Raw genomic sequence first — 27,863 nt, 5'->3', positions numbered from 1 at the left:
GGCTAAATCACATATTTCCGGATTTTTGCCATCTAGAACAAAGAGAACAAGCCGTAGATAAAATGTGTTGTGTATTTCCTGAAAATCCATGAATATTCTTAAACCTTGGGTAAATATCATTAAAAATAAGTAAGCAAAGGGTTACTGCCGTGACCCGGATTCGGACCGGGGTTGCTGCGGCCACAACGCAGAGTACTAACCACTATACGATCACGGCAACATGTACGAGCCAGGTAGGAGTCGTACCTACAATCTTCTGATTCGTAGTCAGACGCGTTGTCCATTGCGCCACTGGCCCAGATGCAACGAGGATTGTTGCTTATGCATCACATTTCTGGATCACCTCAAAACTTACACAAGGATCCGATTGCCATAAGTTCCTTTCATGTATTGCAAAGCAAGTCGGAACCAGATAGAGGGGAAATATTTTCATGGAATCCGGAAATCATGTGAGGCAAATCAAATGGAAACCAGCTAATAACGAAATATTTTCATGTGATTGAGAACTCTTGTGAAGTTTTTACTTTTTTCCACAACACATTTTCGGAACAGGCTAAATCACATATTTCCAGATTTTTGCCATCTAGAACAAAGAGAACAAGCCGTAGATAAAATGTGTTGTGTATTTCCTGAAAATCCATGAATATTCTTAAACCTTGGGTAAATATCATTAAAAATAAGTAAGCAAAGGGTTACTGCCGTGACCCGGATTCGGACCGGGGTTGCTGCGGCCACTACGCAGAGTACTAACCACTATACGATCACGGCAACATGTACGAGCCAGGTAGGAGTCGAACCTACAATCTTCTGATTCGTAGTCAGACGCGTTGTCCATTGCGCCACTGGCCCAGATGCAACGAGGATTGTTGCTTATGCATCACATTTCTGGATCACCTCAAAACTTACACAAGGATCCGATTGCCATAAGTTCCTTTCATGTATTGCAAAGCAAGTCGGAACCAGATAGAGGGGAAATATTTTCATGGAATCCGGAAATCATGTGAGACAAATCAAATGGAAACCAGCTAATAACGAAATATTTTCATGTGATTGAGAACTCTTGTGAAGTTCTTACTTTTTTCCACAACACATTTTCGGAACAGGCTAAATCACATATTTCCAGATTTTTGCCATCTAGAACAAAGAGAACAAGCCGTAGATAAAATGTGTTGTGTATTTCCTGAAAATCCATGAATATTCTTAAACCTTGGGTAAATATCATTAAAAATAAGTAAGCAAAGGGTTACTGCCGTGACCCAGATTCGGACCGGGGTTGCTGCGGCCACAACGCAGAGTACTAACCACTATACGATCACGGCAACATGTACGAGCCAGGTAGGAGTCGAACCTACAATCTTCTGATTCGTAGTCAGACGCGTTGTCCATTGCGCCACTGGCCCAGATGCAACGAGGATTGTTGCTTATGCATCACATTTCTGGATCACCTCAAAACTTACACAAGGATCCGATTGCCATAAGTTCCTTTCATGTATTGCAAAGCAAGTCGGAACCAGATAGAGGGGAAATATTTTCATGGAATCCGGAAATCATGTGAGGCAAATCAAATGGAAACCAGCTAATAACGAAATATTTTCATGTGATTGAGAACTCTTGTGAAGTTTTTACTTTTTTCCACAACACATTTTCGGAACAGGCTAAATCACATATTTCCGGATTTTTGCCATCTAGAACAAAGAGAACAAGCCGTAGATAAAATGTGTTGTGTATTTCCTGAAAATCCATGAATATTCTTAAACCTTGGGTAAATATCATTAAAAATAAGTAAGCAAAGGGTTACTGCCGTGCCCCGGATTCGGACCGGGGTTGCTGCGGCCACAACGCAGAGTACTAACCACTATACGATCACAGCAACATGTACGAGCCAGGTAGGAGTCGAACCTACAATCTTCTGATTCGTAGTCAGACGCGTTGTCCATTGCGCCACTGGCCCAGACGCAACGAGGATTGTTGCTTATGCATCACATTTCTGGATCACCTCAAAACTTACACAAGGATCCGATTGCCATAAGTTCCTTTCATGTATTGCAAAGCAAGTCGGAACCAGATAGAGGGGAAATATTTTCATGGAATCTGGAAATCATGTGAGGCAAATCAAATGGAAACCAGCTAATAACGAAATATTTTCATGTGATTGAGAACTCTTGTGAAGTTTTTACTTTTTTCCACAACACATTTTCGGAACAGGCTAAATCACATATTTCCGGATTTTTGCCATCTAGAACAAAGAGAACAAGCCGTAGATAAAATGTGTTGTGTATTTCCTGAAAATCCATGAATATTCTTAAACCTTGGGTAAATATCATTAAAAATAAGTAAGCAAAGGGTTACTGCCGTGACCCGGATTCGGACCGTGGTTGCTGCGGCCACAACGCAGAGTACTAACCACTATACGATCACGGCAACATGTACGAGCCAGGTAGGAGTCGAACCTACAATCTTCTGATTCGTAGTCAGACGCGTTGTCCATTGCGCCACTGGCCCAGATGCAACGAGGATTGTTGCTTATGCATCACATTTCTGGATCACCTCAAAACTTACACAAGGATCCGATTGCCATAAGTTCCTTTCATGTATTGCAAAGCAAGTCGGAACCAGATAGAGGGGAAATATTTTCATGGAATCCGGAAATCATGTGAGACAAATCAAATGGAAACCAGCTAATAACGAAATATTTTCATGTGATTGAGAACTCTTGTGAAGTTTTTACTTTTTTCCACAACACATTTTCGGAACAGGCTAAATCACATATTTCCAGATTTTTGCCATCTAGAACAAAGAGAACAAGCCGTAGATAAAATGTGTTGTGTATTTCCTGAAAATCCATGAATATTCTTAAACCTTGGGTAAATATCATTAAAAATAAGTAAGCAAAGGGTTACTGCCGTGACCCGGATTCGGACCGGGGTTGCTGCGGCCACAACGCAGAGTACTAACCACTATACGATCACAGCAACATGTACGAGCCAGGTAGGAGTCGAACCTACAATCTTCTGATTCGTAGTCAGACGCGTTGTCCATTGCGCTACTGGCCCAGAAGCAACGAGTATTGTTGCTTATGCATCACATTTCTGGATCACCTCAAAACTTACACAAGGATCCGATTGCCATAAGTTCCTTTCATGTATTGCAAAGCAAGTCGGAACCAGATAGAGGGGAAATATTTTCATGGAATCCGGAAATCATGTGAGACAAATCAAATGGAAACCAGCTAATAACGAAATATTTTCATGTGATTGAGAACTCTTGTGAAGTTTTTACTTTTTTCCACAACACATTTTCGGAACAGGCTAAATCACATATTTCCAGATTTTTGCCATCTAGAACAAAGAGAACAAGCCGTAGATAAAATGTGTTGTGTATTTCCTGAAAATCCATGAATATTCTTAAACCTTGGGTAAATATCATTAAAAATAAGTAAGCAAAGGGTTACTGCCGTGACCCGGATTCGGACCGGGGTTGCTGCGGCCACAACGCAGAGTACTAACCACTATACGATCACGGCAACATGTACGAGCCAGGTAGGAGTCGAACCTACAATCTTCTGATTCGTAGTCAGACGCGTTGTCCATTGCGCTACTGCCCCAGAAGCAACGAGTATTGTTGCTTATGCATCACATTTCTGGATCACCTCAAAACTTACACAAGGATCCGATTGCCATAAGTTCCTTTCATGTATTGCAAAGCAAGTCGGAACCAGATAGAGGGGAAATATTTTCATGGAATCCGGAAATCATGTGAGACAAATCAAATGGAAACCAGCTAATAACGAAATATTTTCATGTGATTGAGAACTCTTGTGAAGTTTTTACTTTTTTCCACAACACATTTTCGGAACAGGCTAAATCACATATTTCCAGATTTTTGCCATCTAGAACAAAGAGAACAAGCCGTAGATAAAATGTGTTGTGTATTTCCTGAAAATCCATGAATATTCTTAAACCTTGGGTAAATATCATTAAAAATAAGTAAGCAAAGGGTTACTGCCGTGACCCGGATTCGGACCGGGGTTGCTGCGGCCACAACGCAGAGTACTAACCACTATACGATCACGGCAACATGTACGAGCCAGGTAGGAGTCGAACCTACAATCTTCTGATTCGTAGTCAGACGCGTTGTCCATTGCGCTACTGGCCCAGAAGCAACGAGTATTGTTGCTTATGCATCACATTTCTGGATCACCTCAAAACTTACACAAGGATCCGATTGCCATAAGTTCCTTTCATGTATTGCAAAGCAAGTCGGAACCAGATAGAGGGGAAATATTTTCATGGAATCCGGAAATCATGTGAGACAAATCAAATGGAAACCAGCTAATAACGAAATATTTTCATGTGATTGAGAACTCTTGTGAAGTTTTTACTTTTTTCCACAACACATTTTCGGAACAGGCTAAATCACATATTTCCAGATTTTTGCCATCTAGAACAAAGAGAACAAGCCGTAGATAAAATGTGTTGTGTATTTCCTGAAAATCCATGAATATTCTTAAACCTTGGGTAAATATCATTAAAAATAAGTAAGCAAAGGGTTACTGCCGTGACCCGGATTCGGACCGGGGTTGCTGCGGCCACAACGCAGAGTACTAACCACTATACGATCACGGCAACATGTACGAGCCAGGTAGGAGTCGAACCTACAATCTTCTGATTCGTAGTCAGACGCGTTGTCCATTGCGCTACTGGCCCAGAAGCAATGAGTATTGTTGCTTATGAAAATCCATGAATATTCTTAAACCTTGGGTAAATATCATTAAAAATAAGTAAGCAAAGGGTTACTGCCGTGACCCGGATTCGGACCGGGGTTGCTGCGGCCACAACGCAGAGTACTAACCACTATACGATCACGGCAACATGTACGAGCCAGGTAGGAGTCGAACCTACAATCTTCTGATTCGTAGTCAGACGCGTTGTCCATTGCGCTACTGCCCCAGAAGCAACGAGTATTGTTGCTTATGCATCACATTTCTGGATCACCTCAAAACTTACACAAGGATCCGATTGCCATAAGTTCCTTTCATGTATTGCAAAGCAAGTCGGAACCAGATAGAGGGGAAATATTTTCATGGAATCCGGAAATCATGTGAGACAAATCAAATGGAAACCAGCTAATAACGAAATATTTTCATGTGATTGAGAACTCTTGTGAAGTTTTTACTTTTTTCCACAACACATTTTCGGAACAGGCTAAATCACATATTTCCAGATTTTTGCCATCTAGAACAAAGAGAACAAGCCGTAGATAAAATGTGTTGTGTATTTCCTGAAAATCCAGAAATGTTAGTACTCTGCGTTGCTGCGGCCACAACGCAGAGTACTAACCACTATACGATCACGGCAACATGTACGAGCCAGGTAGGAGTCGAACCTACAATCTTCTGATTCGTAGTCAGACGCGTTGTCCATTGCGCTACTGGCCCAGAAGCAACGAGTATTGTTGCTTATGCATCACATTTCTGGATCACCTCAAAACTTACACAAGGATCCGATTGCCATAAGTTCCTTTCATGTATTGCAAAGCAAGTCGGAACCAGATAGAGGGGAAATATTTTCATGGAATCCGGAAATCATGTGAGACAAATCAAATGGAAACCAGCTAATAACGAAATATTTTCATGTGATTGAGAACTCTTGTGAAGTTTTTACTTTTTTCCACAACACATTTTCGGAACAGGCTAAATCACATATTTCCAGATTTTTGCCATCTAGAACAAAGAGAACAAGCCGTAGATAAAATGTGTTGTGTATTTCCTGAAAATCCATGAATATTCTTAAACCTTGGGTAAATATCATTAAAAATAAGTAAGCAAAGGGTTACTGCCGTGACCCGGATTCGGACCGGGGTTGCTGCGGCCACAACGCAGAGTACTAACCACTATACGATCACGGCAACATGTACGAGCCAGGTAGGAGTCGAACCTACAATCTTCTGATTCGTAGTCAGACGCGTTGTCCATTGCGCTACTGGCCCAGAAGCAATGAGTATTGTTGCTTATGCATCACATTTCTGGATCACCTCAAAACTTACACAAGGATCCGATTGCCATAAGTTCCTTTCATGTATTGCAAAGCAAGTCGGAACCAGATAGAGGGGAAATATTTTCATGGAATCCGGAAATCATGTGAGACAAATCAAATGGAAACCAGCTAATAACGAAATATTTTCATGTGATTGAGAACTCTTGTGAAGTTTTTACTTTTTTCCACAACACATTTTCGGAACAGGCTAAATCACATATTTCCAGATTTTTGCCATCTAGAACAAAGAGAACAAGCCGTAGATAAAATGTGTTGTGTATTTCCTGAAAATCCATGAATATTCTTAAACCTTGGGTAAATATCATTAAAAATAAGTAAGCAAAGGGTTACTGCCGTGACCCGGATTCGGACCGGGGTTGCTGCGGCCACAACGCAGAGTACTAACCACTATACGATCACGGCAACATGTACGAGCCAGGTAGGAGTCGAACCTACAATCTTCTGATTCGTAGTCAGACGCGTTGTCCATTGCGCTACTGGCCCAGAAGCAATGAGTATTGTTGCTTATGAAAATCCATGAATATTCTTAAACCTTGGGTAAATATCATTAAAAATAAGTAAGCAAAGGGTTACTGCCGTGACCCGGATTCGGACCGGGGTTGCTGCGGCCACAACGCAGAGTACTAACCACTATACGATCACGGCAACATGTACGAGCCAGGTAGGAGTCGAACCTACAATCTTCTGATTCGTAGTCAGACGCGTTGTCCATTGCGCCACTGGCCCAGATGCAACGAGGATTGTTGCTTATGCATCACATTTCTGGATCACCTCAAAACTTACACAAGGATCCGATTGCCATAAGTTCCTTTCATGTATTGCAAAGCAAGTCGGAACCAGATAGAGGGGAAATATTTTCATGGAATCCGGAAATCATGTGAGACAAATCAAATGGAAACCAGCTAATAACGAAATATTTTCATGTGATTGAGAACTCTTGTGAAGTTTTTACTTTTTTCCACAACACATTTTCGGAACAGGCTAAATCACATATTTCCAGATTTTTGCCATCTAGAACAAAGAGAACAAGCCGTAGATAAAATGTGTTGTGTATTTCCTGAAAATCCATGAATATTCTTAAACCTTGGGTAAATATCATTAAAAATAAGTAAGCAAAGGGTTACTGCCGTGACCCGGATTCGGACCGGGGTTGCTGCGGCCACAACGCAGAGTACTAACCACTATACGATCACAGCAACATGTACGAGCCAGGTAGGAGTCGAACCTACAATCTTCTGATTCGTAGTCAGACGCGTTGTCCATTGCGCTACTGGCCCAGAAGCAACGAGTATTGTTGCTTATGCATCACATTTCTGGATCACCTCAAAACTTACACAAGGATCCGATTGCCATAAGTTCCTTTCATGTATTGCAAAGCAAGTCGGAACCAGATAGAGGGGAAATATTTTCATGGAATCCGGAAATCATGTGAGACAAATCAAATGGAAACCAGCTAATAACGAAATATTTTCATGTGATTGAGAACTCTTGTGAAGTTTTTACTTTTTTCCACAACACATTTTCGGAACAGGCTAAATCACATATTTCCAGATTTTTGCCATCTAGAACAAAGAGAACAAGCCGTAGATAAAATGTGTTGTGTATTTCCTGAAAATCCATGAATATTCTTAAACCTTGGGTAAATATCATTAAAAATAAGTAAGCAAAGGGTTACTGCCGTGACCCGGATTCGGACCGGGGTTGCTGCGGCCACAACGCAGAGTACTAACCACTATACGATCACGGCAACATGTACGAGCCAGGTAGGAGTCGAACCTACAATCTTCTGATTCGTAGTCAGACGCGTTGTCCATTGCGCTACTGCCCCAGAAGCAACGAGTATTGTTGCTTATGCATCACATTTCTGGATCACCTCAAAACTTACACAAGGATCCGATTGCCATAAGTTCCTTTCATGTATTGCAAAGCAAGTCGGAACCAGATAGAGGGGAAATATTTTCATGGAATCCGGAAATCATGTGAGACAAATCAAATGGAAACCAGCTAATAACGAAATATTTTCATGTGATTGAGAACTCTTGTGAAGTTTTTACTTTTTTCCACAACACATTTTCGGAACAGGCTAAATCACATATTTCCAGATTTTTGCCATCTAGAACAAAGAGAACAAGCCGTAGATAAAATGTGTTGTGTATTTCCTGAAAATCCATGAATATTCTTAAACCTTGGGTAAATATCATTAAAAATAAGTAAGCAAAGGGTTACTGCCGTGACCCGGATTCGGACCGGGGTTGCTGCGGCCACAACGCAGAGTACTAACCACTATACGATCACGGCAACATGTACGAGCCAGGTAGGAGTCGAACCTACAATCTTCTGATTCGTAGTCAGACGCGTTGTCCATTGCGCTACTGGCCCAGAAGCAATGAGTATTGTTGCTTATGAAAATCCATGAATATTCTTAAACCTTGGGTAAATATCATTAAAAATAAGTAAGCAAAGGGTTACTGCCGTGACCCGGATTCGGACCGGGGTTGCTGCGGCCACAACGCAGAGTACTAACCACTATACGATCACGGCAACATGTACGAGCCAGGTAGGAGTCGAACCTACAATCTTCTGATTCGTAGTCAGACGCGTTGTCCATTGCGCTACTGCCCCAGAAGCAACGAGTATTGTTGCTTATGCATCACATTTCTGGATCACCTCAAAACTTACACAAGGATCCGATTGCCATAAGTTCCTTTCATGTATTGCAAAGCAAGTCGGAACCAGATAGAGGGGAAATATTTTCATGGAATCCGGAAATCATGTGAGACAAATCAAATGGAAACCAGCTAATAACGAAATATTTTCATGTGATTGAGAACTCTTGTGAAGTTTTTACTTTTTTCCACAACACATTTTCGGAACAGGCTAAATCACATATTTCCAGATTTTTGCCATCTAGAACAAAGAGAACAAGCCGTAGATAAAATGTGTTGTGTATTTCCTGAAAATCCAGAAATGTTAGTACTCTGCGTTGCTGCGGCCACAACGCAGAGTACTAACCACTATACGATCACGGCAACATGTACGAGCCAGGTAGGAGTCGAACCTACAATCTTCTGATTCGTAGTCAGACGCGTTGTCCATTGCGCTACTGGCCCAGAAGCAACGAGTATTGTTGCTTATGCATCACATTTCTGGATCACCTCAAAACTTACACAAGGATCCGATTGCCATAAGTTCCTTTCATGTATTGCAAAGCAAGTCGGAACCAGATAGAGGGGAAATATTTTCATGGAATCCGGAAATCATGTGAGACAAATCAAATGGAAACCAGCTAATAACGAAATATTTTCATGTGATTGAGAACTCTTGTGAAGTTTTTACTTTTTTCCACAACACATTTTCGGAACAGGCTAAATCACATATTTCCAGATTTTTGCCATCTAGAACAAAGAGAACAAGCCGTAGATAAAATGTGTTGTGTATTTCCTGAAAATCCATGAATATTCTTAAACCTTGGGTAAATATCATTAAAAATAAGTAAGCAAAGGGTTACTGCCGTGACCCGGATTCGGACCGGGGTTGCTGCGGCCACAACGCAGAGTACTAACCACTATACGATCACGGCAACATGTACGAGCCAGGTAGGAGTCGAACCTACAATCTTCTGATTCGTAGTCAGACGCGTTGTCCATTGCGCTACTGGCCCAGAAGCAATGAGTATTGTTGCTTATGCATCACATTTCTGGATCACCTCAAAACTTACACAAGGATCCGATTGCCATAAGTTCCTTTCATGTATTGCAAAGCAAGTCGGAACCAGATAGAGGGGAAATATTTTCATGGAATCCGGAAATCATGTGAGACAAATCAAATGGAAACCAGCTAATAACGAAATATTTTCATGTGATTGAGAACTCTTGTGAAGTTTTTACTTTTTTCCACAACACATTTTCGGAACAGGCTAAATCACATATTTCCAGATTTTTGCCATCTAGAACAAAGAGAACAAGCCGTAGATAAAATGTGTTGTGTATTTCCTGAAAATCCATGAATATTCTTAAACCTTGGGTAAATATCATTAAAAATAAGTAAGCAAAGGGTTACTGCCGTGACCCGGATTCGGACCGGGGTTGCTGCGGCCACAACGCAGAGTACTAACCACTATACGATCACGGCAACATGTACGAGCCAGGTAGGAGTCGAACCTACAATCTTCTGATTCGTAGTCAGACGCGTTGTCCATTGCGCTACTGGCCCAGAAGCAATGAGTATTGTTGCTTATGAAAATCCATGAATATTCTTAAACCTTGGGTAAATATCATTAAAAATAAGTAAGCAAAGGGTTACTGCCGTGACCCGGATTCGGACCGGGGTTGCTGCGGCCACAACGCAGAGTACTAACCACTATACGATCACGGCAACATGTACGAGCCAGGTAGGAGTCGAACCTACAATCTTCTGATTCGTAGTCAGACGCGTTGTCCATTGCGCTACTGCCCCAGAAGCAACGAGTATTGTTGCTTATGCATCACATTTCTGGATCACCTCAAAACTTACACAAGGATCCGATTGCCATAAGTTCCTTTCATGTATTGCAAAGCAAGTCGGAACCAGATAGAGGGGAAATATTTTCATGGAATCCGGAAATCATGTGAGACAAATCAAATGGAAACCAGCTAATAACGAAATATTTTCATGTGATTGAGAACTCTTGTGAAGTTTTTACTTTTTTCCACAACACATTTTCGGAACAGGCTAAATCACATATTTCCAGATTTTTGCCATCTAGAACAAAGAGAACAAGCCGTAGATAAAATGTGTTGTGTATTTCCTGAAAATCCATGAATATTCTTAAACCTTGGGTAAATATCATTAAAAATAAGTAAGCAAAGGGTTACTGCCGTGACCCGGATTCGGACCGGGGTTGCTGCGGCCACAACGCAGAGTACTAACCACTATACGATCACGGCAACATGTACGAGCCAGGTAGGAGTCGAACCTACAATCTTCTGATTCGTAGTCAGACGCGTTGTCCATTGCGCTACTGGCCCAGAAGCAACGAGTATTGTTGCTTATGCATCACATTTCTGGATCACCTCAAAACTTACACAAGGATCCGATTGCCATAAGTTCCTTTCATGTATTGCAAAGCAAGTCGGAACCAGATAGAGGGGAAATATTTTCATGGAATCCGGAAATCATGTGAGACAAATCAAATGGAAACCAGCTAATAACGAAATATTTTCATGTGATTGAGAACTCTTGTGAAGTTTTTACTTTTTTCCACAACACATTTTCGGAACAGGCTAAATCACATATTTCCAGATTTTTGCCATCTAGAACAAAGAGAACAAGCCGTAGATAAAATGTGTTGTGTATTTCCTGAAAATCCATGAATATTCTTAAACCTTGGGTAAATATCATTAAAAATAAGTAAGCAAAGGGTTACTGCCGTGACCCGGATTCGGACCGGGGTTGCTGCGGCCACAACGCAGAGTACTAACCACTATACGATCACGGCAACATGTACGAGCCAGGTAGGAGTCGAACCTACAATCTTCTGATTTGTAGTCAGACGCGTTGTCCATTGCGCCACTGGCCCAGATGCAATGAAGATTGTTGCTTATGCATCAAATTTCTGGATCACCTCAAAACTTACACAAGGATCCGATTGCCATAAGTTCCTTTCATGTATTGCAAAGCAAGTCGGAACCAGATAGAGGGGAAATATTTTCATGGAATCCGGAAATCATGTGAGGCAAATCAAATGGAAACCAGCTAATAACGAAATATTTTCATGTGATTGAGAACTCTTGTGAAGTTTTTACTTTTTTCCACAACACATTTTCGGAACAGGCTAAATCACATATTTCCAGATTTTTGCCATCTAGAACAAAGAGAACAAGCCGTAGATAAAATGTGTTGTGTATTTCCTGAAAATCCATGAATATTCTTAAACCTTGGGTAAATATCATTAAAAATAAGTAATCAAAGGGTTACTGCCGTGACCCGGATTCGGACCGGGGTTGCTGCGGCCACAACGCAGAGTACTAACCACTATACGATCACAGCAACATGTACGAGCCAGGTAGGAGTCGAACCTACAATCTTCTGATTCGTAGTCAGACGCGTTGTCCATTGCGCTACTGGCCCAGAAGCAACGAGTATTGTTGCTTATGCATCACATTTCTGGATCACCTCAAAACTTACACAAGGATCCGATTGCCATAAGTTCCTTTCATGTATTGCAAAGCAAGTCGGAACCAAATAGAGGGGAAATATTTTCATGGAATCCGGAAATCATGTGAGGCAAATCAAATGGAAACCAGCTAATAACGAAATATTTTCATGTGATTGAGAACTCTTGTGAAGTTTTTACTTTTTTCCACAACACATTTTCGGAACAGGCTAAATCACATATTTCCAGATTTTTGCCATCTAGAACAAAGAGAACAAGCCGTAGATAAAATGTGTTGTGTATTTCCTGAAAATCCATGAATATTCTTAAACCTTGGGTAAATATCATTAAAAATAAGTAAGCAAAGGGTTACTGCCGTGACCCGGATTCGGACCGGGGTTGCTGCGGCCACAACGCAGAGTACTAACCACTATACGATCACGGCAACATGTACGAGCCAGGTAGGAGTCGAACCTACAATCTTCTGATTCGTAGTCAGACGCGTTGTCCATTGCGCTACTGGCCCAGAAGCAATGAGTATTGTTGCTTATGAAAATCCATGAATATTCTTAAACCTTGGGTAAATATCATTAAAAATAAGTAAGCAAAGGGTTACTGCCGTGACCCGGATTCGGACCGGGGTTGCTGCGGCCACAACGCAGAGTACTAACCACTATACGATCACGGCAACATGTACGAGACAGGTAGGAGTCGAACCTACAATCTTCTGATTCGTAGTCAGACGCGTTGTCCATTGCGCTACTGGCCCAGAAGCAACGAGTATTGTTGCTTATGCATCACATTTCTGGATCACCTCAAAACTTACACAAGGATCCGATTGCCATAAGTTCCTTTCATGTATTGCAAAGCAAGTCGGAACCAGATAGAGGGGAAATATTTTCATGGAATCCGGAAATCATGTGAGACAAATCAAATGGAAACCAGCTAATAACGAAATATTTTCATGTGATTGAGAACTCTTGTGAAGTTTTTACTTTTTTCCACAACACATTTTCGGAACAGGCTAAATCACATATTTCCAGATTTTTGCCATCTAGAACAAAGAGAACAAGCCGTAGATAAAATGTGTTGTGTATTTCCTGAAAATCCATGAATATTCTTAAACCTTGGGTAAATATCATTAAAAATAAGTAAGCAAAGGGTTACTGCCGTGACCCGGATTCGGACCGGGGTTGCTGCGGCCACAACGCAGAGTACTAACCACTATACGATCACGGCAACATGTACGAGCCAGGTAGGAGTCGAACCTACAATCTTCTGATTCGTAGTCAGACGCGTTGTCCATTGCGCTACTGGCCCAGAAGCAACGAGTATTGTTGCTTATGCATCACATTTCTGGATCACCTCAAAACTTACACAAGGATCCGATTGCCATAAGTTCCTTTCATGTATTGCAAAGCAAGTCGGAACCAGATAGAGGGGAAATATTTTCATGGAATCCGGAAATCATGTGAGACAAATCAAATGGAAACCAGCTAATAACGAAATATTTTCATGTGATTGAGAACTCTTGTGAAGTTTTTACTTTTTTCCACAACACATTTTCGGAACAGGCTAAATCACATATTTCCAGATTTTTGCCATCTAGAACAAAGAGAACAAGCCGTAGATAAAATGTGTTGTGTATTTCCTGAAAATCCATGAATATTCTTAAACCTTGGGTAAATATCATTAAAAATAAGTAAGCAAAGGGTTACTGCCGTGACCCGGATTCGGACCGGGGTTGCTGCGGCCACAACGCAGAGTACTAACCACTATACGATCACGGCAACATGTACGAGCCAGGTAGGAGTCGAACCTACAATCTTCTGATTCGTAGTCAGACGCGTTGTCCATTGCGCCACTGGCCCAGATGCAATGAGTATTGTTGCTTATGAAAATCCATGAATATTCTTAAACCTTGGGTAAATATCATTAAAAATAAGTAAGCAAAGGGTTACTGCCGTGACCCGGATTCGGACCGGGGTTGCTGCGGCCACAACGCAGAGTACTAACCACTATACGATCACGGCAACATGTACGAGCCAGGTAGGAGTCGAACCTACAATCTTCTGATTCGTAGTCAGACGCGTTGTCCATTGCGCTACTGCCCCAGAAGCAACGAGTATTGTTGCTTATGCATCACATTTCTGGATCACCTCAAAACTTACACAAGGATCCGATTGCCATAAGTTCCTTTCATGTATTGCAAAGCAAGTCGGAACCAGATAGAGGGGAAATATTTTCATGGAATCCGGAAATCATGTGAGACAAATCAAATGGAAACCAGCTAATAACGAAATATTTTCATGTGATTGAGAACTCTTGTGAAGTTTTTACTTTTTTCCACAACACATTTTCGGAACAGGCTAAATCACATATTTCCAGATTTTTGCCATCTAGAACAAAGAGAACAAGCCGTAGATAAAATGTGTTGTGTATTTCCTGAAAATCCATGAATATTCTTAAACCTTGGGTAAATATCATTAAAAATAAGTAAGCAAAGGGTTACTGCCGTGACCCGGATTCGGACCGGGGTTGCTGCGGCCACAACGCAGAGTACTAACCACTATACGATCACGGCAACATGTACGAGCCAGGTAGGAGTCGAACCTACAATCTTCTGATTCGTAGTCAGACGCGTTGTCCATTGCGCTACTGGCCCAGAAGCAACGAGTATTGTTGCTTATGCATCACATTTCTGGATCACCTCAAAACTTACACAAGGATCCGATTGCCATAAGTTCCTTTCATGTATTGCAAAGCAAGTCGGAACCAGATAGAGGGGAAATATTTTCATGGAATCCGGAAATCATGTGAGACAAATCAAATGGAAACCAGCTAATAACGAAATATTTTCATGTGATTGAGAACTCTTGTGAAGTTTTTACTTTTTTCCACAACACATTTTCGGAACAGGCTAAATCACATATTTCCAGATTTTTGCCATCTAGAACAAAGAGAACAAGCCGTAGATAAAATGTGTTGTGTATTTCCTGAAAATCCATGAATATTCTTAAACCTTGGGTAAATATCATTAAAAATAAGTAAGCAAAGGGTTACTGCCGTGACCCGGATTCGGACCGGGGTTGCTGCGGCCACAACGCAGAGTACTAACCACTATACGATCACGGCAACATGTACGAGCCAGGTAGGAGTCGAACCTACAATCTTCTGATTCGTAGTCAGACGCGTTGTCCATTGCGCTACTGGCCCAGAAGCAATGAGTATTGTTGCTTATGCATCACATTTCTGGATCACCTCAAAACTTACACAAGGATCCGATTGCCATAAGTTCCTTTCATGTATTGCAAAGCAAGTCGGAACCAGATAGAGGGGAAATATTTTCATGGAATCCGGAAATCATGTGAGACAAATCAAATGGAAACCAGCTAATAACGAAATATTTTCATGTGATTGAGAACTCTTGTGAAGTTTTTACTTTTTTCCACAACACATTTTCGGAACAGGCTAAATCACATATTTCCAGATTTTTGCCATCTAGAACAAAGAGAACAAGCCGTAGATAAAATGTGTTGTGTATTTCCTGAAAATCCATGAATATTCTTAAACCTTGGGTAAATATCATTAAAAATAAGTAAGCAAAGGGTTACTGCCGTGACCCGGATTCGGACCGGGGTTGCTGCGGCCACAACGCAGAGTACTAACCACTATACGATCACGGCAACATGTACGAGCCAGGTAGGAGTCGAACCTACAATCTTCTGATTCGTAGTCAGACGCGTTGTCCATTGCGCTACTGGCCCAGAAGCAATGAGTATTGTTGCTTATGCATCACATTTCTGGATCACCTCAAAACTTACACAAGGATCCGATTGCCATAAGTTCCTTTCATGTATTGCAAAGCAAGTCGGAACCAGATAGAGGGGAAATATTTTCATGGAATCCGGAAATCATGTGAGACAAATCAAATGGAAACCAGCTAATAACGAAATATTTTCATGTGATTGAGAACTCTTGTGAAGTTTTTACTTTTTTCCACAACACATTTTCGGAACAGGCTAAATCACATATTTCCAGATTTTTGCCATCTAGAACAAAGAGAACAAGCCGTAGATAAAATGTGTTGTGTATTTCCTGAAAATCCATGAATATTCTTAAACCTTGGGTAAATATCATTAAAAATAAGTAAGCAAAGGGTTACTGCCGTGACCCGGATTCGGACCGGGGTTGCTGCGGCCACAACGCAGAGTACTAACCACTATACGATCACGGCAACATGTACGAGCCAGGTAGGAGTCGAACCTACAATCTTCTGATTCGTAGTCAGACGCGTTGTCCATTGCGCCACTGGCCCAGATGCAATGAAGATTGTTGCTTATGCATCAAATTTCTGGATCACCTCAAAACTTACACAAGGATCCGATTGCCATAAGTTCCTTTCATGTATTGCAAAGCAAGTCGGAACCAGATAGAGGGGAAATATTTTCATGGAATCCGGAAATCATGTGAGGCAAATCAAATGGAAACCAGCTAATAACGAAATATTTTCATGTGATTGAGAACTCTTGTGAAGTTTTTACTTTTTTCCACAACACATTTTCGGAACAGGCTAAATCACATATTTCCAGATTTTTGCCATCTAGAACAAAGAGAACAAGCCGTAGATAAAATGTGTTGTGTATTTCCTGAAAATCCATGAATATTCTTAAACCTTGGGTAAATATCATTAAAAATAAGTAATCAAAGGGTTACTGCCGTGACCCGGATTCGGACCGGGGTTGCTGCGGCCACAACGCAGAGTACTAACCACTATACGATCACAGCAACATGTACGAGCCAGGTAGGAGTCGAACCTACAATCTTCTGATTCGTAGTCAGACGCGTTGTCCATTGCGCTACTGGCCCAGAAGCAATGAGTATTGTTGCTTATGAAAATCCATGAATATTCTTAAACCTTGGGTAAATATCATTAAAAATAAGTAAGCAAAGGGTTACTGCCGTGACCCGGATTCGGACCGGGGTTGCTGCGGCCACAACGCAGAGTACTAACCACTATACGATCACGGCAACATGTACGAGCCAGGTAGGAGTCGAACCTACAATCTTCTGATTCGTAGTCAGACGCGTTGTCCATTGCGCTACTGCCCCAGAAGCAACGAGTATTGTTGCTTATGCATCACATTTCTGGATCACCTCAAAACTTACACAAGGATCCGATTGCCATAAGTTCCTTTCATGTATTGCAAAGCAAGTCGGAACCAGATAGAGGGGAAATATTTTCATGGAATCCGGAAATCATGTGAGACAAATCAAATGGAAACCAGCTAATAACGAAATATTTTCATGTGATTGAGAACTCTTGTGAAGTTTTTACTTTTTTCCACAACACATTTTCGGAACAGGCTAAATCACATATTTCCAGATTTTTGCCATCTAGAACAAAGAGAACAAGCCGTAGATAAAATGTGTTGTGTATTTCCTGAAAATCCATGAATATTCTTAAACCTTGGGTAAATATCATTAAAAATAAGTAAGCAAAGGGTTACTGCCGTGACCCGGATTCGGACCGGGGTTGCTGCGGCCACAACGCAGAGTACTAACCACTATACGATCACGGCAACATGTACGAGCCAGGTAGGAGTCGAACCTACAATCTTCTGATTCGTAGTCAGACGCGTTGTCCATTGCGCTACTGGCCCAGAAGCAACGAGTATTGTTGCTTATGCATCACATTTCTGGATCACCTCAAAACTTACACAAGGATCCGATTGCCATAAGTTCCTTTCATGTATTGCAAAGCAAGTCGGAACCAGATAGAGGGGAAATATTTTCATGGAATCCGGAAATCATGTGAGACAAATCAAATGGAAACCAGCTAATAACGAAATATTTTCATGTGATTGAGAACTCTTGTGAAGTTTTTACTTTTTTCCACAACACATTTTCGGAACAGGCTAAATCACATATTTCCAGATTTTTGCCATCTAGAACAAAGAGAACAAGCCGTAGATAAAATGTGTTGTGTATTTCCTGAAAATCCATGAATATTCTTAAACCTTGGGTAAATATCATTAAAAATAAGTAAGCAAAGGGTTACTGCCGTGACCCGGATTCGGACCGGGGTTGCGTTGTCCATTGCGCCACTGGCCCAGATGCAATGAGTATTGTTGCTTATGAAAATCCATGAATATTCTTAAACCTTGGGTAAATATCATTAAAAATAAGTAAGCAAAGGGTTACTGCCGTGACCCGGATTCGGACCGGGGTTGCTGCGGCCACAACGCAGAGTACTAACCACTATACGATCACGGCAACATGTACGAGCCAGGTAGGAGTCGAACCTACAATCTTCTGATTCGTAGTCAGACGCGTTGTCCATTGCGCTACTGCCCCAGAAGCAACGAGTATTGTTGCTTATGCATCACATTTCTGGATCACCTCAAAACTTACACAAGGATCCGATTGCCATAAGTTCCTTTCATGTATTGCAAAGCAAGTCGGAACCAGATAGAGGGGAAATATTTTCATGGAATCCGGAAATCATGTGAGACAAATCAAATGGAAACCAGCTAATAACGAAATATTTTCATGTGATTGAGAACTCTTGTGAAGTTTTTACTTTTTTCCACAACACATTTTCGGAACAGGCTAAATCACATATTTCCAGATTTTTGCCATCTAGAACAAAGAGAACAAGCCGTAGATAAAATGTGTTGTGTATTTCCTGAAAATCCATGAATATTCTTAAACCTTGGGTAAATATCATTAAAAATAAGTAAGCAAAGGGTTACTGCCGTGACCCGGATTCGGACCGGGGTTGCTGCGGCCACAACGCAGAGTACTAACCACTATACGATCACGGCAACATGTACGAGCCAGGTAGGAGTCGAACCTACAATCTTCTGATTCGTAGTCAGACGCGTTGTCCATTGCGCTACTGGCCCAGAAGCAACGAGTATTGTTGCTTATGCATCACATTTCTGGATCACCTCAAAACTTACACAAGGATCCGATTGCCATAAGTTCCTTTCATGTATTGCAAAGCAAGTCGGAACCAGATAGAGGGGAAATATTTTCATGGAATCCGGAAATCATGTGAGACAAATCAAATGGAAACCAGCTAATAACGAAATATTTTCATGTGATTGAGAACTCTTGTGAAGTTTTTACTTTTTTCCACAACACATTTTCGGAACAGGCTAAATCACATATTTCCAGATTTTTGCCATCTAGAACAAAGAGAACAAGCCGTAGATAAAATGTGTTGTGTATTTCCTGAAAATCCATGAATATTCTTAAACCTTGGGTAAATATCATTAAAAATAAGTAAGCAAAGGGTTACTGCCGTGACCCGGATTCGGACCGGGGTTGCTGCGGCCACAACGCAGAGTACTAACCACTATACGATCACGGCAACATGTACGAGCCAGGTAGGAGTCGAACCTACAATCTTCTGATTCGTAGTCAGACGCGTTGTCCATTGCGCTACTGGCCCAGAAGCAATGAGTATTGTTGCTTATGCATCACATTTCTGGATCACCTCAAAACTTACACAAGGATCCGATTGCCATAAGTTCCTTTCATGTATTGCAAAGCAAGTCGGAACCAGATAGAGGGGAAATATTTTCATGGAATCCGGAAATCATGTGAGACAAATCAAATGGAAACCAGCTAATAACGAAATATTTTCATGTGATTGAGAACTCTTGTGAAGTTTTTACTTTTTTCCACAACACATTTTCGGAACAGGCTAAATCACATATTTCCAGATTTTTGCCATCTAGAACAAAGAGAACAAGCCGTAGATAAAATGTGTTGTGTATTTCCTGAAAATCCATGAATATTCTTAAACCTTGGGTAAATATCATTAAAAATAAGTAAGCAAAGGGTTACTGCCGTGACCCGGATTCGGACCGGGGTTGCTGCGGCCACAACGCAGAGTACTAACCACTATACGATCACGGCAACATGTACGAGCCAGGTAGGAGTCGAACCTACAATCTTCTGATTCGTAGTCAGACGCGTTGTCCATTGCGCCACTGGCCCAGATGCAATGAAGATTGTTGCTTATGCATCAAATTTCTGGATCACCTCAAAACTTACACAAGGATCCGATTGCCATAAGTTCCTTTCATGTATTGCAAAGCAAGTCGGAACCAGATAGAGGGGAAATATTTTCATGGAATCCGGAAATCATGTGAGGCAAATCAAATGGAAACCAGCTAATAACGAAATATTTTCATGTGATTGAGAACTCTTGTGAAGTTTTTACTTTTTTCCACAACACATTTTCGGAACAGGCTAAATCACATATTTCCAGATTTTTGCCATCTAGAACAAAGAGAACAAGCCGTAGATAAAATGTGTTGTGTATTTCCTGAAAATCCATGAATATTCTTAAACCTTGGGTAAATATCATTAAAAATAAGTAATCAAAGGGTTACTGCCGTGACCCGGATTCGGACCGGGGTTGCTGCGGCCACAACGCAGAGTACTAACCACTATACGATCACAGCAACATGTACGAGCCAGGTAGGAGTCGAACCTACAATCTTCTGATTCGTAGTCAGACGCGTTGTCCATTGCGCTACTGGCCCAGAAGCAACGAGTATTGTTGCTTATGCATCACATTTCTGGATCACCTCAAAACTTACACAAGGATCCGATTGCCATAAGTTCCTTTCATGTATTGCAAAGCAAGTCGGAACCAAATAGAGGGGAAATATTTTCATGGAATCCGGAAATCATGTGAGGCAAATCAAATGGAAACCAGCTAATAACGAAATATTTTCATGTGATTGAGAACTCTTGTGAAGTTTTTACTTTTTTCCACAACACATTTTCGGAACAGGCTAAATCACATATTTCCAGATTTTTGCCATCTAGAACAAAGAGAACAAGCCGTAGATAAAATGTGTTGTGTATTTCCTGAAAATCCATGAATATTCTTAAACCTTGGGTAAATATCATTAAAAATAAGTAAGCAAAGGGTTACTGCCGTGACCCGGATTCGGACCGGGGTTGCTGCGGCCACAACGCAGAGTACTAACCACTATACGATCACGGCAACATGTACGAGCCAGGTAGGAGTCGAACCTACAATCTTCTGATTCGTAGTCAGACGCGTTGTCCATTGCGCTACTGGCCCAGAAGCAATGAGTATTGTTGCTTATGAAAATCCATGAATATTCTTAAACCTTGGGTAAATATCATTAAAAATAAGTAAGCAAAGGGTTACTGCCGTGACCCGGATTCGGACCGGGGTTGCTGCGGCCACAACGCAGAGTACTAACCACTATACGATCACGGCAACATGTACGAGCCAGGTAGGAGTCGAACCTACAATCTTCTGATTCGTAGTCAGACGCGTTGTCCATTGCGCTACTGGCCCAGAAGCAACGAGTATTGTTGCTTATGCATCACATTTCTGGATCACCTCAAAACTTACACAAGGATCCGATTGCCATAAGTTCCTTTCATGTTTTGCAAAGCAAGTCGGAACCAGATAGAGGGGAAATATTTTCATGGAATCCGGAAATCATGTGAGACAAATCAAATGGAAACCAGCTAATAACGAAATATTTTCATGTGATTGAGAACTCTTGTGAAGTTTTTACTTTTTTCCACAACACATTTTCGGAACAGGCTAAATCACATATTTCCAGATTTTTGCCATCTAGAACAAAGAGAACAAGCCGTAGATAAAATGTGTTGTGTATTTCCTGAAAATCCATGAATATTCTTAAACCTTGGGTAAATATCATTAAAAATAAGTAAGCAAAGGGTTACTGCCGTGACCCGGATTCGGACCGGGGTTGCTGCGGCCACAACGCAGAGTACTAACCACTATACGATCACGGCAACATGTACGAGCCAGGTAGGAGTCGAACCTACAATCTTCTGATTCGTAGTCAGACGCGTTGTCCATTGCGCTACTGGCCCAGAAGCAATGAGTATTGTTGCTTATGCATCACATTTCTGGATCACCTCAAAACTTACACAAGGATCCGATTGCCATAAGTTCCTTTCATGTATTGCAAAGCAAGTCGGAACCAGATAGAGGGGAAATATTTTCATGGAATCCGGAAATCATGTGAGACAAATCAAATGGAAACCAGCTAATAACGAAATATTTTCATGTGATTGAGAACTCTTGTGAAGTTTTTACTTTTTTCCACAACACATTTTCGGAACAGGCTAAATCACATATTTCCAGATTTTTGCCATCTAGAACAAAGAGAACAAGCCGTAGATAAAATGTGTTGTGTATTTCCTGAAAATCCATGAATATTCTTAAACCTTGGGTAAATATCATTAAAAATAAGTAAGCAAAGGGTTACTGCCGTGACCCGGATTCGGACCGGGGTTGCTGCGGCCACAACACAGAGTACTAACCACTATACGATCACGGCAACATGTACGAGCCAGGTAGGAGTCGAACCTACAATCTTCTGATTCGTAGTCAGACGCGTTGTCCATTGCGCTACTGGCCCAGAAGCAATGAGTATTGTTGCTTATGCATCACATTTCTGGATCACCTCAAAACTTACACAAGGATCCGATTGCCATAAGTTCCTTTCATGTATTGCAAAGCAAGTCGGAACCAGATAGAGGGGAAATATTTTCATGGAATCCGGAAATCATGTGAGACAAATCAAATGGAAACCAGCTAATAACGAAATATTTTCATGTGATTGAGAACTCTTGTGAAGTTTTTACTTTTTTCCACAACACATTTTCGGAACAGGCTAAATCACATATTTCCAGATTTTTGCCATCTAGAACAAAGAGAACAAGCCGTAGATAAAATGTGTTGTGTATTTCCTGAAAATCCATGAATATTCTTAAACCTTGGGTAAATATCATTAAAAATAAGTAAGCAAAGGGTTACTGCCGTGACCCGGATTCGGACCGGGGTTGCTGCGGCCACAACGCAGAGTACTATACGATCACGGCAACATGTACGAGCCAGGTAGGAGTCGAACCTACAATCTTCTGATTCGTAGTCAGACGCGTTGTCCATTGCGCCACTGGCCCAGATGCAATGAAGATTGTTGCTTATGCATCAAATTTCTGGATCACCTCAAAACTTACACAAGGATCCGATTGCCATAAGTTCCTTTCATGTATTGCAAAGCAAGTCGGAACCAGATAGAGGGGAAATATTTTCATGGAATCCGGAAATCATGTGAGGCAAATCAAATGGAAACCAGCTAATAACGAAATATTTTCATGTGATTGAGAACTCTTGTGAAGTTTTTACTTTTTTCCACAACACATTTTCAGAACAGGCTAAATCACATATTTCCAGATTTTTGCCATCTAGAACAAAGAGAACAAGCCGTAGATAAAATGTGTTGTGTATTTCCTGAAAATCCATGAATATTCTTAAACCTTGGGTAAATATCATTAAAAATAAGTAAGCAAAGGGTTACTGCCGTGACCCGGATTCGCTGCGGCCACAACGCAGAGTACTAACCACTATACGATCACGGCAACATGTACGAGCCAGGTAGGAGTCGAACCTACAATCTTCTGATTCGTAATCAGACGCGTTGTCCATTGCGCCACTGGCCCAGATGCAACGAGGATTGTTACTTATGCATCACATTTCTGGATCACCTCAAAACTTACACAAGGATCCGATTGCCATAAGTTCCTTTCATGTATTGCAAAGCAAGTCGGAACCAGATAGAGGGGAAATATTTTCATGGAATCCGGAAATCATGTGAGACAAATCAAATGGAAACCAGCTAATAACGAAATATTTTCATGTGATTGAGAACTCTTGTGAAGTTTTTACTTTTTTCCACAACACATTTTCGGAACAGGCTAAATCACATATTTCCAGATTTTTGCCATCTAGAACAAAGAGAACAAGCCGTAGATAAAATGTGTTGTGTATTTCCTGAAAATCCATGAATATTCTTAAACCTTGGGTAAATATCATTAAAAATAAGTAAGCAAAGGGTTACTGCCGTGACCCGGATTCGGACCGGGGTTGCTGCGGCCACAACGCAGAGTACTAACCACTATACGATCACGGCAACATGTACGAGCCAGGTAGGAGTCGAACCTACAATCTTCTGATTCGTAGTCAGACGCGTTGTCCATTGCGCCACTGGCCCAGATGCAATGAAGATTGTTGCTTATGCATCAAATTTCTGGATCACCTCAAAACTTACACAAGGATCCGATTGCCATAAGTTCCTTTCATGTATTGCAAAGCAAGTCGGAACCAGATAGAGGGGAAATATTTTCATGGAATCCGGAAATCATGTGAGGCAAATCAAATGGAAACCAGCTAATAACGAAATATTTTCATGTGATTGAGAACTCTTGTGAAGTTTTTACTTTTTTCCACAACACATTTTCGGAACAGGCTAAATCACATATTTCCAGATTTTTGCCATCTAGAACAAAGAGAACAAGCCGTAGATAAAATGTGTTGTGTATTTCCTGAAAATCCATGAATATTCTTAAACCTTGGGTAAATATCATTAAAAATAAGTAAGCAAAGGGTTACTGCCGTGACCCGGATTCGGACCGGGGTTGCTGCGGCCACAACGCAGAGTACTAACCACTATACGATCACGGCAACATGTACGAGCCAGGTAGGAGTCGAACCTACAATCTTCTGATTCGTAGTCAGACGCGTTGTCCATTGCGCTACTGGCCCAGAAGCAATGAGTATTGTTGCTTATGCATCACATTTCTGGATCACCTCAAAACTTACACAAGGATCCGATTGCCATAAGTTCCTTTCATGTATTGCAAAGCAAGTCGGAACCAGATAGAGGGGAAATATTTTCATGGAATCCGGAAATCATGTGAGGCAAATCAAATGGAAACCAGCTAATAACGAAATATTTTCATGTGATTGAGAACTCTTGTGAAGTTTTTACTTTTTTCCACAACACATTTTCAGAACAGGCTAAATCACATATTTCCAGATTTTTGCCATCTAGAACAAAGAGAACAAGCCGTAGATAAAATGTGTTGTGTATTTCCTGAAAATCCATGAATATTCTTAAACCTTGGGTAAATATCATTAAAAATAAGTAAGCAAAGGGTTACTGCCGTGACCCGGATTCGCTGCGGCCACAACGCAGAGTACTAACCACTATACGATCACGGCAACATGTACGAGCCAGGTAGGAGTCGAACCTACAATCTTCTGATTCGTAATCAGACGCGTTGTCCATTGCGCCACTGGCCCAGATGCAACGAGGATTGTTACTTATGCATCACATTTCTGGATCACCTCAAAACTTACACAAGGATCCGATTGCCATAAGTTCCTTTCATGTATTGCAAAGCAAGTCGGAACCAGATAGAGGGGAAATATTTTCATGGAATCCGGAAATCATGTGAGACAAATCAAATGGAAACCAGCTAATAACGAAATATTTTCATGTGATTGAGAACTCTTGTGAAGTTTTTACTTTTTTCCACAACACATTTTCGGAACAGGCTAAATCACATATTTCCAGATTTTTGCCATCTAGAACAAAGAGAACAAGCCGTAGATAAAATGTGTTGTGTATTTCCTGAAAATCCATGAATATTCTTAAACCTTGGGTAAATATCATTAAAAATAAGTAAGCAAAGGGTTACTGCCGTGACCCGGATTCGGACCGGGGTTGCTGCGGCCACAACGCAGAGTACTAACCACTATACGATCACGGCAACATGTACGAGCCAGGTAGGAGTCGAACCTACAATCTTCTGATTCGTAGTCAGACGCGTTGTCCATTGCGCCACTGGCCCAGATGCAATGAAGATTGTTGCTTATGCATCAAATTTCTGGATCACCTCAAAACTTACACAAGGATCCGATTGCCATAAGTTCCTTTCATGTATTGCAAAGCAAGTCGGAACCAGATAGAGGGGAAATATTTTCATGGAATCCGGAAATCATGTGAGGCAAATCAAATGGAAACCAGCTAATAACGAAATATTTTCATGTGATTGAGAACTCTTGTGAAGTTTTTACTTTTTTCCACAACACATTTTCGGAACAGGCTAAATCACATATTTCCAGATTTTTGCCATCTAGAACAAAGAGAACAAGCCGTAGATAAAATGTGTTGTGTATTTCCTGAAAATCCATGAATATTCTTAAACCTTGGGTAAATATCATTAAAAATAAGTAATCAAAGGGTTACTGCCGTGACCCGGATTCGGACCGGGGTTGCTGCGGCCACAACGCAGAGTACTAACCACTATACGATCACGGCAACATGTACGAGCCAGGTAGGAGTCGAACCTACAATCTTCTGATTCGTAGTCAGACGCGTTGTCCATTGCGCTACTGGCCCAGAAGCAACGAGTATTGTTGCTTATGCATCACATTTCTGGATCACCTCAAAACTTACACAAGGATCCGATTGCCATAAGTTCCTTTCATGTATTGCAAAGCAAGTCGGAACCAAATAGAGGGGAAATATTTTCATGGAATCCGGAAATCATGTGAGGCAAATCAAATGGAAACCAGCTAATAACGAAATATTTTCATGTGATTGAGAACTCTTGTGAAGTTTTTACTTTTTTCCACAACACATTTTCGGAACAGGCTAAATCACATATTTCCAGATTTTTGCCATCTAGAACAAAGAGAACAAGCCGTAGATAAAATGTGTTGTGTATTTCCTGAAAATCCATGAATATTCTTAAACCTTGGGTAAATATCATTAAAAATAAGTAATCAAAGGGTTACTGCCGTGACCCGGATTCGGACCGGGGTTGCTGCGGCCACAACGCAGAGTACTAACCACTATACGATCACGGCAACATGTACGAGCCAGGTAGGAGTCGAACCTACAATCTTCTGATTCGTAGTCAGACGCGTTGTCCATTGCGCTACTGGCCCAGAAGCAACGAGTATTGTTGCTTATGCATCACATTTCTGGATCACCTCAAAACTTACACAAGGATCCGATTGCCATAAGTTCCTTTCATGTATTGCAAAGCAAGTCGGAACCAAATAGAGGGGAAATATTTTCATGGAATCCGGAAATCATGTGAGGCAAATCAAATGGAAACCAGCTAATAACGAAATATTTTCATGTGATTGAGAACTCTTGTGAAGTTTTTACTTTTTTCCACAACACATTTTCGGAACAGGCTAAATCACATATTTCCAGATTTTTGCCATCTAGAACAAAGAGAACAAGCCGTAGATAAAATGTGTTGTGTATTTCCTGAAAATCCATGAATATTCTTAAACCTTGGGTAAATATCATTAAAAATAAGTAATCAAAGGGTTACTGCCGTGACCCGGATTCGGACCGGGGTTGCTGCGGCCACAACGCAGAGTACTAACCACTATACGATCACGGCAACATGTACGAGCCAGGTAGGAGTCGAACCTACAATCTTCTGATTCGTAGTCAGACGCGTTGTCCATTGCGCTACTGGCCCAGAAGCAACGAGTATTGTTGCTTATGCATCACATTTCTGGATCACCTCAAAACTTACACAAGGATCCGATTGCCATAAGTTCCTTTCATGTATTGCAAAGCAAGTCGGAACCAGATAGAGGGGAAATATTTTCATGGAATCTGGAAATCATGTGAGGCAAATCAAATGGAAACCAGCTAATAACGAAATATTTTCATGTGATTGAGAACTCTTGTGAAGTTTTTACTTTTTTCCACAACACATTTTCGGAACAGGCTAAATCACATATTTCCAGATTTTTGCCATCT

General features: G+C 41.2%; 43 non-coding genes across 43 annotated transcripts; all 43 read right to left on the bottom strand.

Moving 5' to 3' along the window:
* Window positions 1-776: 776 nt before the first annotated feature.
* Window positions 777-849, bottom strand: TRNAR-ACG (transfer RNA arginine (anticodon ACG)). The gene has a single exon. It is a non-coding gene; the product is annotated as a tRNA-Arg (tRNA).
* Window positions 850-1,327: 478 nt separating this feature from the next.
* Window positions 1,328-1,400, bottom strand: TRNAR-ACG (transfer RNA arginine (anticodon ACG)). The gene has a single exon. It is a non-coding gene; the product is annotated as a tRNA-Arg (tRNA).
* A 478-nt stretch (window positions 1,401-1,878) lies between these two features.
* On the bottom strand, window positions 1,879-1,951 carry TRNAR-ACG (transfer RNA arginine (anticodon ACG)). Its single transcript has one exon. It is a non-coding gene; the product is annotated as a tRNA-Arg (tRNA).
* A 478-nt stretch (window positions 1,952-2,429) lies between these two features.
* Window positions 2,430-2,502, bottom strand: TRNAR-ACG (transfer RNA arginine (anticodon ACG)). The gene has a single exon. It is a non-coding gene; the product is annotated as a tRNA-Arg (tRNA).
* A 478-nt stretch (window positions 2,503-2,980) lies between these two features.
* On the bottom strand, window positions 2,981-3,053 carry TRNAR-ACG (transfer RNA arginine (anticodon ACG)). Its single transcript has one exon. It is a non-coding gene; the product is annotated as a tRNA-Arg (tRNA).
* Window positions 3,054-4,082: 1,029 nt separating this feature from the next.
* TRNAR-ACG (transfer RNA arginine (anticodon ACG)) lies at window positions 4,083-4,155 on the bottom strand. The gene has a single exon. It is a non-coding gene; the product is annotated as a tRNA-Arg (tRNA).
* Window positions 4,156-4,633: 478 nt separating this feature from the next.
* TRNAR-ACG (transfer RNA arginine (anticodon ACG)) lies at window positions 4,634-4,706 on the bottom strand. The gene has a single exon. It is a non-coding gene; the product is annotated as a tRNA-Arg (tRNA).
* Window positions 4,707-5,364: 658 nt separating this feature from the next.
* TRNAR-ACG (transfer RNA arginine (anticodon ACG)) lies at window positions 5,365-5,437 on the bottom strand. Its single transcript has one exon. It is a non-coding gene; the product is annotated as a tRNA-Arg (tRNA).
* A 478-nt stretch (window positions 5,438-5,915) lies between these two features.
* Window positions 5,916-5,988, bottom strand: TRNAR-ACG (transfer RNA arginine (anticodon ACG)). Its single transcript has one exon. It is a non-coding gene; the product is annotated as a tRNA-Arg (tRNA).
* A 478-nt stretch (window positions 5,989-6,466) lies between these two features.
* TRNAR-ACG (transfer RNA arginine (anticodon ACG)) lies at window positions 6,467-6,539 on the bottom strand. Its single transcript has one exon. It is a non-coding gene; the product is annotated as a tRNA-Arg (tRNA).
* Window positions 6,540-6,709: 170 nt separating this feature from the next.
* Window positions 6,710-6,782, bottom strand: TRNAR-ACG (transfer RNA arginine (anticodon ACG)). Its single transcript has one exon. It is a non-coding gene; the product is annotated as a tRNA-Arg (tRNA).
* Window positions 6,783-7,260: 478 nt separating this feature from the next.
* TRNAR-ACG (transfer RNA arginine (anticodon ACG)) lies at window positions 7,261-7,333 on the bottom strand. The gene has a single exon. It is a non-coding gene; the product is annotated as a tRNA-Arg (tRNA).
* A 1,029-nt stretch (window positions 7,334-8,362) lies between these two features.
* On the bottom strand, window positions 8,363-8,435 carry TRNAR-ACG (transfer RNA arginine (anticodon ACG)). Its single transcript has one exon. It is a non-coding gene; the product is annotated as a tRNA-Arg (tRNA).
* Window positions 8,436-9,093: 658 nt separating this feature from the next.
* TRNAR-ACG (transfer RNA arginine (anticodon ACG)) lies at window positions 9,094-9,166 on the bottom strand. The gene has a single exon. It is a non-coding gene; the product is annotated as a tRNA-Arg (tRNA).
* A 478-nt stretch (window positions 9,167-9,644) lies between these two features.
* TRNAR-ACG (transfer RNA arginine (anticodon ACG)) lies at window positions 9,645-9,717 on the bottom strand. The gene has a single exon. It is a non-coding gene; the product is annotated as a tRNA-Arg (tRNA).
* Window positions 9,718-10,195: 478 nt separating this feature from the next.
* On the bottom strand, window positions 10,196-10,268 carry TRNAR-ACG (transfer RNA arginine (anticodon ACG)). The gene has a single exon. It is a non-coding gene; the product is annotated as a tRNA-Arg (tRNA).
* A 721-nt stretch (window positions 10,269-10,989) lies between these two features.
* TRNAR-ACG (transfer RNA arginine (anticodon ACG)) lies at window positions 10,990-11,062 on the bottom strand. The gene has a single exon. It is a non-coding gene; the product is annotated as a tRNA-Arg (tRNA).
* Window positions 11,063-11,540: 478 nt separating this feature from the next.
* Window positions 11,541-11,613, bottom strand: TRNAC-ACA (transfer RNA cysteine (anticodon ACA)). The gene has a single exon. It is a non-coding gene; the product is annotated as a tRNA-Cys (tRNA).
* A 478-nt stretch (window positions 11,614-12,091) lies between these two features.
* On the bottom strand, window positions 12,092-12,164 carry TRNAR-ACG (transfer RNA arginine (anticodon ACG)). The gene has a single exon. It is a non-coding gene; the product is annotated as a tRNA-Arg (tRNA).
* Window positions 12,165-12,642: 478 nt separating this feature from the next.
* On the bottom strand, window positions 12,643-12,715 carry TRNAR-ACG (transfer RNA arginine (anticodon ACG)). The gene has a single exon. It is a non-coding gene; the product is annotated as a tRNA-Arg (tRNA).
* A 721-nt stretch (window positions 12,716-13,436) lies between these two features.
* TRNAR-ACG (transfer RNA arginine (anticodon ACG)) lies at window positions 13,437-13,509 on the bottom strand. The gene has a single exon. It is a non-coding gene; the product is annotated as a tRNA-Arg (tRNA).
* A 478-nt stretch (window positions 13,510-13,987) lies between these two features.
* On the bottom strand, window positions 13,988-14,060 carry TRNAR-ACG (transfer RNA arginine (anticodon ACG)). The gene has a single exon. It is a non-coding gene; the product is annotated as a tRNA-Arg (tRNA).
* Window positions 14,061-14,781: 721 nt separating this feature from the next.
* On the bottom strand, window positions 14,782-14,854 carry TRNAR-ACG (transfer RNA arginine (anticodon ACG)). The gene has a single exon. It is a non-coding gene; the product is annotated as a tRNA-Arg (tRNA).
* A 478-nt stretch (window positions 14,855-15,332) lies between these two features.
* Window positions 15,333-15,405, bottom strand: TRNAR-ACG (transfer RNA arginine (anticodon ACG)). Its single transcript has one exon. It is a non-coding gene; the product is annotated as a tRNA-Arg (tRNA).
* A 478-nt stretch (window positions 15,406-15,883) lies between these two features.
* On the bottom strand, window positions 15,884-15,956 carry TRNAR-ACG (transfer RNA arginine (anticodon ACG)). Its single transcript has one exon. It is a non-coding gene; the product is annotated as a tRNA-Arg (tRNA).
* A 478-nt stretch (window positions 15,957-16,434) lies between these two features.
* TRNAR-ACG (transfer RNA arginine (anticodon ACG)) lies at window positions 16,435-16,507 on the bottom strand. Its single transcript has one exon. It is a non-coding gene; the product is annotated as a tRNA-Arg (tRNA).
* A 478-nt stretch (window positions 16,508-16,985) lies between these two features.
* Window positions 16,986-17,058, bottom strand: TRNAR-ACG (transfer RNA arginine (anticodon ACG)). The gene has a single exon. It is a non-coding gene; the product is annotated as a tRNA-Arg (tRNA).
* A 721-nt stretch (window positions 17,059-17,779) lies between these two features.
* TRNAR-ACG (transfer RNA arginine (anticodon ACG)) lies at window positions 17,780-17,852 on the bottom strand. Its single transcript has one exon. It is a non-coding gene; the product is annotated as a tRNA-Arg (tRNA).
* Window positions 17,853-19,024: 1,172 nt separating this feature from the next.
* Window positions 19,025-19,097, bottom strand: TRNAR-ACG (transfer RNA arginine (anticodon ACG)). The gene has a single exon. It is a non-coding gene; the product is annotated as a tRNA-Arg (tRNA).
* A 478-nt stretch (window positions 19,098-19,575) lies between these two features.
* On the bottom strand, window positions 19,576-19,648 carry TRNAR-ACG (transfer RNA arginine (anticodon ACG)). Its single transcript has one exon. It is a non-coding gene; the product is annotated as a tRNA-Arg (tRNA).
* Window positions 19,649-20,126: 478 nt separating this feature from the next.
* On the bottom strand, window positions 20,127-20,199 carry TRNAR-ACG (transfer RNA arginine (anticodon ACG)). The gene has a single exon. It is a non-coding gene; the product is annotated as a tRNA-Arg (tRNA).
* A 478-nt stretch (window positions 20,200-20,677) lies between these two features.
* Window positions 20,678-20,750, bottom strand: TRNAR-ACG (transfer RNA arginine (anticodon ACG)). The gene has a single exon. It is a non-coding gene; the product is annotated as a tRNA-Arg (tRNA).
* A 478-nt stretch (window positions 20,751-21,228) lies between these two features.
* TRNAR-ACG (transfer RNA arginine (anticodon ACG)) lies at window positions 21,229-21,301 on the bottom strand. The gene has a single exon. It is a non-coding gene; the product is annotated as a tRNA-Arg (tRNA).
* Window positions 21,302-21,471: 170 nt separating this feature from the next.
* On the bottom strand, window positions 21,472-21,544 carry TRNAR-ACG (transfer RNA arginine (anticodon ACG)). The gene has a single exon. It is a non-coding gene; the product is annotated as a tRNA-Arg (tRNA).
* A 478-nt stretch (window positions 21,545-22,022) lies between these two features.
* TRNAR-ACG (transfer RNA arginine (anticodon ACG)) lies at window positions 22,023-22,095 on the bottom strand. The gene has a single exon. It is a non-coding gene; the product is annotated as a tRNA-Arg (tRNA).
* A 478-nt stretch (window positions 22,096-22,573) lies between these two features.
* Window positions 22,574-22,646, bottom strand: TRNAR-ACG (transfer RNA arginine (anticodon ACG)). Its single transcript has one exon. It is a non-coding gene; the product is annotated as a tRNA-Arg (tRNA).
* Window positions 22,647-23,117: 471 nt separating this feature from the next.
* TRNAR-ACG (transfer RNA arginine (anticodon ACG)) lies at window positions 23,118-23,190 on the bottom strand. Its single transcript has one exon. It is a non-coding gene; the product is annotated as a tRNA-Arg (tRNA).
* Window positions 23,191-24,208: 1,018 nt separating this feature from the next.
* On the bottom strand, window positions 24,209-24,281 carry TRNAR-ACG (transfer RNA arginine (anticodon ACG)). The gene has a single exon. It is a non-coding gene; the product is annotated as a tRNA-Arg (tRNA).
* A 478-nt stretch (window positions 24,282-24,759) lies between these two features.
* TRNAR-ACG (transfer RNA arginine (anticodon ACG)) lies at window positions 24,760-24,832 on the bottom strand. Its single transcript has one exon. It is a non-coding gene; the product is annotated as a tRNA-Arg (tRNA).
* A 1,018-nt stretch (window positions 24,833-25,850) lies between these two features.
* Window positions 25,851-25,923, bottom strand: TRNAR-ACG (transfer RNA arginine (anticodon ACG)). Its single transcript has one exon. It is a non-coding gene; the product is annotated as a tRNA-Arg (tRNA).
* Window positions 25,924-26,401: 478 nt separating this feature from the next.
* On the bottom strand, window positions 26,402-26,474 carry TRNAR-ACG (transfer RNA arginine (anticodon ACG)). Its single transcript has one exon. It is a non-coding gene; the product is annotated as a tRNA-Arg (tRNA).
* A 478-nt stretch (window positions 26,475-26,952) lies between these two features.
* On the bottom strand, window positions 26,953-27,025 carry TRNAR-ACG (transfer RNA arginine (anticodon ACG)). The gene has a single exon. It is a non-coding gene; the product is annotated as a tRNA-Arg (tRNA).
* A 478-nt stretch (window positions 27,026-27,503) lies between these two features.
* TRNAR-ACG (transfer RNA arginine (anticodon ACG)) lies at window positions 27,504-27,576 on the bottom strand. Its single transcript has one exon. It is a non-coding gene; the product is annotated as a tRNA-Arg (tRNA).
* Between the last annotated feature and the right edge of the window lie 287 nt (window positions 27,577-27,863).

Source organism: Rhinoderma darwinii, chromosome 3, assembly GCF_050947455.1.
Source record: "Rhinoderma darwinii isolate aRhiDar2 chromosome 3, aRhiDar2.hap1, whole genome shotgun sequence".
Taxonomy (NCBI): domain Eukaryota; kingdom Metazoa; phylum Chordata; class Amphibia; order Anura; family Rhinodermatidae; genus Rhinoderma; species Rhinoderma darwinii.
The sequence above is the reverse complement of the archived record's forward strand: the minus strand, read 5'-3'. Positions and strand labels throughout refer to the sequence as shown.